This window comes from Camarhynchus parvulus, chromosome 23 (genome assembly GCF_901933205.1).
Source record: "Camarhynchus parvulus chromosome 23, STF_HiC, whole genome shotgun sequence".
NCBI lineage: Eukaryota > Metazoa > Chordata > Aves > Passeriformes > Thraupidae > Camarhynchus > Camarhynchus parvulus.
In genome coordinates, this window is record NC_044593.1 from 4,672,135 (window position 1) to 4,682,872 (window position 10,738).

Genomic DNA, 10,738 nt, shown 5'->3' on the forward strand with positions numbered 1-10,738 from the left:
AGACATCCACACACTGCTGAAAAATCAGAGCTGCTTTTAAGACTGGTATTGGTTTCCCACCCATTCAAACAGAAAGAAACCAGTGCAAAACCTAATGCAGGGAACATGGAGTCATGGAGTGGTTTGGGTCAGAAGGGAGCTCAAAGATCCTTTTGTTCCAAGCCCCTGGACATGGGCAGGGATTCACAGCACTAACAGCATCCTGTGCTGCTCCTCCCAGACAGGACCACGTCCAAGGCTTGGTGCCAGTGCCTGGGCTGCCTCCCACTGCAGTGGCCCACCTTGAACTCGTGCTGATGTGGCACAGACCTTATCTAATCACACAAATCCCCTGTGGTAACAGCTGGGGGTAAGGAAGCTTCACTGTGCTCCAGAATCATTTCAGCAAATTCTTCATGGCTGGTCCTACTGCTGAATTCACTTTGAGGTTCTCCCTCTGAGCTGAGCAATGCCCATGTCCCACTTCCCAGTGTGAAAGATGCCACCAAACTCTCCATGACTCTTCTGGGGTTTTGGGAAAAGCTGCAGATCTCTGTTTCTGGGTGTTAAGCAGACACATTTCTGACTGTACCTCCATGGAGCTCTCCCAAATGCACTGTAACAAAACTCAACACAGAGATCTGCTTTTTGGGCAGGTAAGGTGCCTGTTACACATAGAAAAGCAAAACACTGATGGACTTCAGTGCCATATGGGAAGAACATGCCAAAGCAAGGAACTGAGTCTGTGTGCCCAAGGCTGCTGTTTCTAACACTGAACCATCTGTGTCACAGCTATTTTGTGTCAGCAGGACTCCCATAGCTAGAAGTTAAAGTCTCCTGACTTTAGAAGAGGAATGGCCTGGGTTATAGACTGGCACAGCAGTGTACCCAATCCACTGAGGACAACTGGAAGTAGAGAAGATTTATCACACATGGGGCTCTGGCATATTCTGCCTGTTCCCTGACACCCTGGTGACTGGGAACCAGCCCACAGGCCAGGTTTGCAGGTACCTGAGTTTCCTTTCATGGCAACCCCAGAACACGGAGAGGTGCAGGACTTGGTGCACCCCACACTCCTGTGCTGGGTCATGCCCTCCCTGCCTGGGGAGAAGCTGGAGGGTGAACCTGGTGCTGCAGGGCACCCCGAGGGTGCACCAGCCTGTGCAGGCATAGTGGGAAGCCCAAACTGATGCAGGCAGTACAGAAAGCTTTGCAGCAATGTGGCTGTTTCAGCCTGCACTGAGCCACATGCCAAAGCTAAGAGCTATTACTGAAAGCAGATGGCTTACAGGAGACCTTGAAATGGGATTCTGCCCAGGGCACTTACAAAGTCACCCCTCACAAAAGCACACAACAGGATGCTTCAAAGTCTTTAAATAAGAATTTAAACAGGAGTACATTAAAAACCAGCGCATGGTTTCCATATCAGCCCCAGACAGGGCAGTACAGCCCCCCTTGCACAGTCAGCTGTGGCTGCTTTCCCAGACAGCAGCTACAGGGGTGATGGATGTGGCCCCAGAAAGGGCTCCAGTGTGTAAACTCTTCACGGGTCTCTGGTTGACACCCAGTAGATATATGTATGTATAACATGTTCAATCAACCTTATCCTTAATTCTCTACTGGACTCTATTAAAAAATAAACTCTTGATGGCATGGAAGATATAGGAGGACAATGTATTCCTATGGAAGGGGAAACAGGAGGCAATCCAGAAGGAAAGGACTGACTTCCAGTTGTGTCTCTATTGGAAATGTCGAGACAGACTGTGCAGTGATGCTGCAAGCAGGATGTGAGAACTCCTCAAAGAAAATGTTGCATTAACTATTTCTAGTAATGTAAGTTTGATAAAGTTTCAGCAGAACATCCTCAGGAGACCATAAGCAGGGAAAGGCAGCTTGAGGGGGAATAAAAAAGCAAAGGGATGGTAATTAGGGGACACAACAGAAATGTAAATGAGGAAAACTCTGCAAAGAGAGGGGAAGGAGATGACCCAATCCCTTAAAGTACCCTGCATCTCACAAGCACTAGGGAGGAGAGTGATCCTCAGGGAGAGACACACGGGGCAAGAGTTTCCACTGAAATGGCAGGGAGGGAGAGGAGAGCTCAGGGAGCAGAGGAGAACAAGCCAGCCTTGAAGAAAAGGTGAGGGACAAAATCACCACTCTCTAATGAGCTAAACACTGAGGCATGGGGGATGATGATGGTTACATATACATACAATTACATTTTCCTTCTCCTTTCCTTCTATAACCAACCCCAACAATTAAATGGAATGCTTAGCAACATCCCTTGAGAAAATACACGGGGTGAGGTGAAAACTCATCCTCAAGCCTCACATGGCATCAAAGCAATTGCTGAGGATGTTACTGGAGTGCCTGAAGTGCTCTCTTTCCTCATCCAGCACAAAGGAATGACCTTCCACGGAGTTAAGCATTTCTTACCTTCCTGAGGTCCAGCACCAACACAAACACGCCCTTAATGACAAAGAGGAGGAGGGAGGGGGGCACAACTCCAGTCACATTCAAGGCTGAATCCTTCACAGATCCACATACAAATCCCTGTCCCTGACTCAACACCCATACAGCCAACCTTCCAAACCTTCCAAATGCAACTCCCTCTGCCCTCCTGAACCTGCTCTCTCACAGAAGACCCCTTTAATGTGTGTGTGTTATATATATATACAAATCTACCCTTAGAGTGACAAAACTCAGGGTCTCCCTGGCAGGAAGCACAGCCAGACTCCCCTCCAACCCTTCCAGCAGCTGATTCTTCTTAAGCAAACAAAGGACAGATGAGAAATAGTTCCTACTGATCTGCCCCATCTGCTAAAGAAATGAAAAAGATAAAATCTCCAAACCCTCAGGGTATGGAGCAGAGCCACAAAACCTGGATTTACCCTTGTTGGAGCGGAAGAGGAGTCAGTCTCTGCTGCTTGGAGCACTGAGACAGAGATAATCCAGCCCTGAGAGAGGGAAAGGAGGATGTCTGGGGAGGGAAGGATGTGAAGGGAGCCATTCCTCCTGGTGCCTGGTCTGCTCCAGCCCAGTCAAGGCAAAGGGCTACCCAGGAGAAGAGCTCCTCAAACTCACTGTACCCCAAGGGAATGGTGTGCCAGGGCAGCAAACAAGCATCTTTGTTTTATTTTCTCACTCATGTAGAGATATATTAATTCATCTGTTTCTTAGGAAAAGGAAAGGATATTGCTACAGTGCAACATGTTAAGAGAAACCAGCAGAGCCAGGCTCACTGAGGATGGGTATTAATTACTGCTTGCTATTTTTATCCTGTGTATAACTCTGGTCTCATCTGTGACTTAAGAAGATAAAATCCCAGTATTCAAAACCATGTATCTACTCAAACAGAAATATCCTCTACTGGGTACAAAGTCTGGATACAGAAAAAGTATAACATGCTCATCAAAATTACACTCAATTTGAATAACAAAAAGAGAACAATCTACGCATAGACAGAAATATTAGCTCAGGAGAATTACTCCCAGAGAGGAAAAATCACTAGCCAGTTCCTGAAGGAAACCCTGAACAGATTGCTGTTAATTATGTAAAGAAAAAGTTGTTAGGCTGCTTTACATTCCTGAAAGGCCAAGAGTTTGGACAACTAAAAAATATCCTGCAGGCCCTTCACTGTTTTCTGTGCAGCACACGGTAGATGCCAATAAAAAACCCCAAACCATGACCACAAGCAACCAAAAGTCCATCCTGCAGCTCTGCAAATATGTTCAGTGTCTGCCAAGGAGCTAATGAAAACAAGGCACTCTTACAGACTGTATCTGCTCGACATTCAAGTACCTGCTGGACATTTTGTACAGCTTATAAAGCCATAAAATATCACAGGGCATTTACAGATTTTCCAGCTGACAACAATATGAAATAACTGAGGAGGCCCAGAACACACTGAGTCCTCTGGGCAGGCACAAGATAATGCTGAACAGATACCACCACACACACACACACATATATATGTATAACTGGAGACTCTGCCAGCAGTGTGCAAGATGTGACCAAAGCTCACGGTGATGGAAAAGGAGCCAAGATTCAAACCCTCCCATAATGCTGGAACAACAGTGGCACTGCCCAGATCTACAGTGCAGGGCTTGGATAATACCCAAGGGAAACAAAGTCCTCCTGCCCTCTCCAGGCACAGCAATTCACCATCAAGTGAGCTGCTACCTCCTGCCATGCTGGAGGAGATGTGGCACTGTACAGCCAGGTAAAACCATCCAGTGTGGGGCTGTGGCAATGACAAATGACCTCAGGAATCTAGTGATGAGCCAGGTCAGCCAGCTGCCACGGTTTACCCCACTTGTGGTAAGAGTTAAGGGCTTCAGGTGAGCCCTTAGGTGGTGGAAGTGATACCTGCTGCCCATCAGTGGCCAATATCCTCTGGATAATGTCAACTGTACATAACAAGCAGTACAGCATTTTTCTTCTCTTGGTAGCTTGCCAGAAGAGAACGTGAAATATCAAAATGATGGGGTTAAAGTACAGCAATACCAGCCCAAAATCAAGCAAAGCTCCTTAATCTCAGAATAGTCAGGTACTGGAACTGGAGTGAATTGCTGAGGAAGGAGCAATCACCATCACTGGAAATCTTAGAACACCCTAGAGAAACCTCCAGGAAATATTATGTATGGCTGATCCTTCAAGGTCACTTCTAGAAACACTGAAACCACGAGACTTTCTGCATAGGTACCTCCCTGATCACACAGCCACGGCACAATTTTAATGGACTGCAGCATCTAAGATTTGCTGTAAAAAGACAAAAAAAAAAGCAACCACAGTCAGCGTACAGAGAGCAGCAGTCTCTGGGCTGTGTGAACAGCCACTCGACTTATTTTTAGAAAATAGAATTGGTACAACTTCCTCCTCAGTCCACATCAGACTCCATCAGCTCTTCTGCCTGCTCTCTCCTCCTTCACTTAACTAACGAGTATACAGCAGAAATTTCTCCTACCTTATGTGTTGCAGCTGGGCAGGAAAGGCACAAGTGGGGAGTGAGGGGCCCTGCAGCAGCGAGTGCAGGGAGGGAGCACTGCTGGGAGATGCCCAGCACTCTGCAGAGCTCCCCCAGCGCATTCAGCCTGAGCTCAGGTAGCCACCCTCACCTTGAGCCACCACCTCTGCAGTCCAGCTGGTTTCAGGGACATTCAGCTGCACTGTGGGGACGTTTTGTGCCACCCAGAGCCAGAGCCAAGCCTGGGTTCCTGCCCCAAAGTCCCTCCCCCCTGAGAAGAGCTACGGAGTAGCCATCCACTACTGATTGTCTAGGAAGAAGACAACTCCAGAAGTCAGTTCCTTCTAACTATCACAGGAGTGGCTGGAAGTGAAATGCAAGTCCAGTATAACTGAGTAGAAACCCTGGGTTTTACTAAGGAGCCAGAATACTAGTGTAGACAGATCAGAATTCGGTGATTATATGTGGGTTGCTTCTGAAAATTCTCTGAATATTTAAGATGGATATACACATGTAAGGTTGTCAATGACAATGAGCCATCCTAAAGCTGCTGCTTATCTGTGTCCCCCACGGTGTGTGCAGCCCAGCCTGGCCCCTGGCCTGGCCTGGCTTCCCCACAGCTGCAGGGACATGGGGAGGGCAGGCAGGCCCTGGCAGCAGCCCAGGGAGGCTCCCACAGCCAGGAGGGAGTGAGGGGGAGCAGAGAACACAGGCTGCCCTCCCGCTCACCGCAGACACAGCTGGACACGCATCCCACTGCTGAGGGCTCAGCACGGGGTGGGGAGGCAGGGGCTGCTCCAAATGGGGAAGGGAGGGAGGCCAGGAGCAGGGACACCCCGCAGCAGTGGCACAGGGGAGGGCAGAGCAGATGGAAGCTGGTCAGGCGCTGGCAGCAGGTGCTCCAGCACGAGGAGACTGCAAGCAGCAGCCGATGGGACCGTGGCTCACTCAGCAGAGCACAGATGGGCTTCACCCTGTGCGGCCTCTGCCAACGCTGAACTCAAACTCAAGTGTCAAACTCAACTGTAAGTGTCCCCCAGCTCCCCTCATTTTTTCCTGAAAGGATCTTTTCCTGGAGTCAAACATCAGCAGCACCCTGAGGAATCAGAAGGATGCACCTACTTCCCTCCACCCCCAAGCAAACCGCAGCAGATGTCACTCCAGAAATGGGTGAACCAAACTTGTTCCCTTGCCACAATATCTGAGAAAGGACCTGGACCAGTGTCCAGCAAAACCTGGAAGGGCCAGGAGAGGGGAGGAATTGCAGGAAACTCAGTGGGCAAAGACTGAACTTTGCAAATTTCCATGGCATCTACTCCTACAGTTTCCGTTGTTGAAAACAAGCCCCAGCCACAGGGAGGTTTCTGGGCTGTTCCCACTGTGGCAGTCTGGAAAATGTACAAGCTAATTGGAGCTGGGTAACTCCGAGCACATTGGCTGGGAGGAGGCACCTCCAGCTGGAGTTTCTTTTCCTACTGGTGATAACACCATTCAATTTATAATACAAACAGAAAAACTTCTGAGCAAGAAATGGAGGGCGGCAGCAGCACAAGCTCGTGCCAGGGAAAAACAGTCCTGCCTGAATTCCCACGTCAGCTCCCTTGTGCTGGCAATGACCACACTGACTGTGTTTCCTCATCTCCAGTGACATATTACCAACCAGGCTGTGGAGCTGCAGGGGCCACTTCCCTCTGCTGATCAAGGCAGCTCTGAGGAAGCCAAGTGCTTCAGACTCCCCAGACATCACCTGTCCATCTGGCCTGTTGGACGAGGCTGCCACGCAAACAGCAGAGGCAGCAAAACAGACATTCATCTTTTCCTTCAGTTCTCAGCCAAATTCTTGGTTTTTTGCTCAGGATGAGTCTGCATAAAAGTGTGAGATTCAGCCCAATGAGAGCAGAGGCACACACAAACTGCTCAAATCCCTGCTAGAGAGGCAGAAACATTTGGTAGTGAAGAGTGCAAACTGTGTATCACTGTGTCTAAATCTGCTAGAGGTGGTGTATGTAAGAAACCATGGTAAAAGAGCTAAGTATTAGTCTGTTTTTTAAGGGAATTGAATGAAAATAGAGATCTCTGGGAATTGTTTTCAGCACCAACCAGGCTGCAGTGATGTCCCTGTACTGATCTCTCTTTCTGCTCACAATTGAAACCACCTCTGAAATGTCCTGCTAAGGCAGATTGCCACCCAGGACAGAGCACAGCTTTGCAAAGAGAAGGAGGTGCTGATCTCCAGTGCTCAGGTGTCCCCACCACTCTGACACCACTAGTTCAAATCACTGGATTTGCTCACTCCCAGCCCAGTGAGACCTGGTGACAGACAAGGAAGATCTTTGTGCTTCCTGCTGCTCTCAGACTTGCACTATCAGGTTAAACATAGTGCAAATGTTTTGTAACAGCTTCCACTGGTAGATATTTAAGCTGGGTAAGAAAGGGATTTTTTACAACTGTATTAAAGCCAGAAAAAGCATCTCCTTTAGGATTAGGCTGTGCTATCTTGCAAATGAAGTGGGATGAAGCACTTGTGTCCCAGCTTGGAGTGCAGGTGCTACACCCGGATGTAGTGCTGGGGTGAAGGAGGGGTCAGAGTTACAGTTCTGCTACACTAAGAGTTCAATTGTGGAGATAATTTTTACCTTGGCATGTCTCTGAATTATATATATGCAGGAGATTAACCATCTCACAAGAGAAGCTGGCAGCCAGAGTTGCTGCTCTGTCCTCAGTGCATCTTCCCTCACTTCTCAGAGACCCCTCCTTGTCAGGAAACTTCTCAAACATAAATGGATGCATAAAGGACTGAAAATCTTTTTGTCTCATTGCAAAAACTGAATTGCAGTAGCAGGCAAGGAAAAGGAGAAAAGACAGGGTGGAAGATGCAAACATTACAGCTCAAACAAGAGCCCCAAACACGCCAAGGTTTAACTCAGCACAGCTCTGAGCTCACGTTGCTAGCATGCTACTCCAGATTTGCAAACAGGAGCTCACTGAGCATGCCAAGTCCTGTCACAAACACACAGTTAACAGCACAAACAGGCAAACATGTGATCTGCATTCCTTGTCACGTAACAGTGCTGAGACGGGCCCAAAACAGGGTCATTTGGGCCCAGCTTATTACAACTGCTCTGCAGAGTCCTGTTCTGACTGACCATGCACTTTAGGTGAAGTGTGAATGGGAGCAGAACCCAAGCCAGAGACAGAGGTCAGCTAGGCTGACATGCCCACGTGAGAAGAACAGAGAAACTGATCTTGCTCAGCTCAGGGAGAGGGAAAAAAAGTCTTCAAATGCTTCCCACATGTCTCTGAGCTGCAGACATGTAGGAAGTGCAGTGATGTGGGGAGTAGGGTGCTCTCCATGAGCTCTGGACATCAGAAAAAGAACAAGTTTAAAGTGTAAGACAAAGATTTAGATTAAACTGAAAAATCTCTGTAATGATGGGGAGGCCTAAGTGTTGGCATACATCACCTGCACAGGACATGGAATTGGCAGCATGAAGAGCTTAAAAGAAGAACTATTACCCAGGAAGGGTTTAGAAATCTACCTGACCTTACCCAGGGTTGGGAAACAACCAGGACATCTCTGGAGGTACCTGATGTCTGAGTCTGTCAAACAAAGTTTCAGACATTCCTTTAAATCAGACGTAGGGCAGGGACATAGCTCCCACAGCACTACTGTCTAGACTGAAGCACAGCTACTTAATGAGTAAGATCATCATTTAATACCTTAACAGAATCTTTTACTTATAGACACCATACTCTCCTGCAAAATTCATTTGGTTTCCACAGAAGTGCCCCAAGAAAAGCAGATAATCAAGATGCAGAATTGTCACATGCTAAGATGTAAATAATAAATCAGGAAGACCAAGACTTAGCATATCTCTCACAAACAGAACACAACCAAACTTTTAATTAAACAAATACTTCAAATAGCACAGAAATACCTGCATTTCCCTCATGCCCATTGTAAGGGACTCCCTGATTTCCATCTGCATTTTCATACCATCTACTGGGCAGATCCTGAACTACCCACCAGCACATGCAGGGCTGCATACCACGGCAGCTCGTCCCAAGCTGAGACCCCCATGAGCCGAGTTTTGTTTCCCGTATTAACACCAAGCCACATGCCGGTGCCTGAGATGAAGCACAAGGAATGACACCACCATCCCATGCTCCCAATATTCCCAGCAAACACATATGGCCAGCACAGCCTGGCCAGCAGAAGCTGAGAGTAAGAGAGGAAAGCGACAGGAGGAGGCCCAGCCCGCAGCGAACCGAGGTGGGAGAACGTTTTCCCCCAATATTACTGGCTGCGAACTGCAGCGACCACATGGCTGTTCCCAGCCACTCAGTGCACGCTGTTTACTATCAACAACAACAGTAAACACAAACTCAGCCAAAAAATCAAAGCCGGGGACCCCAGAGCTGGGTCTGCACATCCCGACGTTCCCCATGGAAATAGTTTCATGTTCAGCTGCTGAACCTAAACCACCCGAGGCCCAAGGGAGCCAAGCTGCTGAGTGCATCCCAAACTCAGGCTGCCTGCTCGGATTTGCCAGCTCTACCTTCAGTCATCCACACTCCAAAGTGTTGCCACAGTTTTACACGGGAGCTTCAAAGAGCTTGCGGATTAAACCTGCGCGACAGGAGCCAGCCGTCACCGGGGTTATTTTTAAACATCTCACTGTGCACCAAACGCTCAAATCTTGTCTCGCTCCCAGCTCTATCCCAGCGCTCGGCTCGGGGCGGCTGCGAAGGAGGCGCAGCTTTTCCCCAGGCATGGTGGCGATGGGATTTCTCCGGCTGCTCCCCGGGGTCACCGCTGCCACCTCCAGCAGCAGGACCTGTTCGGAGCACCGGGCACCAGCTCCACACACACACCCTGGGGTGACAGGACGGTGCCACCGAGCCCCGAAGGGCTCGTGGGGGAGGAAGGGCACAAACCCCGCGGGCACAGCTCGCAGACAGGGCCACCTCCTGCAGCTCGGTCCCGCTTTCCCTTGCCTGCCGGGAGCGCCCGGCCGGTACCGAAACGCGCCGGGGAGGGGGCAGCTCCGGCCGGCCCCAGAACGGCTCCGAGGCCTTGGGGCGAGGCGGTACCGCGGCTGCCCGAGGCCCTGCCCGGGGACACCCAGCACAACAACAAAGCCCTGGAAGAGGCTTCCCCGGGCGGCACAGCCCGGCCAGGCAGCGGCGGGGCCGGGGAGCCCCGGGGCGCTGCCCGGCCGCCGGGAGGGCCGGTCCCGGACGGGCACCAGCAGGTGCGGGCGGTGACAGCCGCCCCCGGCCCGGGCACCGCGCGGAAGCGGCGGCCGGGCCGCGCTGACAGGAGGGATGAGATCCGGGCCGGGCTGCAGGCCCGACCCCGCCCGAGCCCCGCCGCGCGTCCCCGGCCGGGCCGGACCGAGCCCGGCCGAGCCGCCCGCCCCGGGCCGCCCGCTCACCTGCGCGGCCGCCGAGCGCTGGCGCTGCTCAGTCCCTCGCCGCCTCCGCCGCCGCCATGTTCGCGCTGCGCAGGGAGGCGGGGAGGGAACGGGAGGGAACGGGAAGGAGCGAAGGGGGAGCGGCGGGGGATCGGGGAGGAGGGACGGGCGGCCCGGCCCGGCCCGGCCGGGCTCGGCCCTGCGCGGCCCCCGCCGCCGGGACGGCTCCGGCCAACGCCGGCGCTTCGGCAGCTGATCGGCCGAGGCTCGGAGAGGCTCGGCTGGGTCGGTGCGGGTCCACTCGGCTCGGTTGGGTTCGGCTGCGTTCGGCCCGGCTCGGTTTGTCTCGGCACGGCTCCTCTCTGGTTCAGCG

At 51.2% G+C, this 10,738-nt stretch overlaps 1 protein-coding gene across 5 annotated transcripts in view; it reads right to left on the bottom strand.

The window, feature by feature from the left end:
* SCMH1 (Scm polycomb group protein homolog 1) overlaps positions 1 to 10,481 on the bottom strand; it is a 61,685-nt gene extending 51,204 nt beyond the window's left edge. For 3 of the 5 annotated variants that reach the window (XM_030964492.1, XM_030964493.1, XM_030964488.1), the window contains exon 1: positions 10,387 to 10,481. The gene's annotated coding sequence lies outside the window, so the exon portion shown is untranslated. The remainder of the gene's footprint in view (positions 1 to 10,386) is intronic. The other 2 variants (XM_030964490.1, XM_030964489.1) reach the window with 2 other exon arrangements.
* Between the last annotated feature and the right edge of the window lie 257 nt (positions 10,482 to 10,738).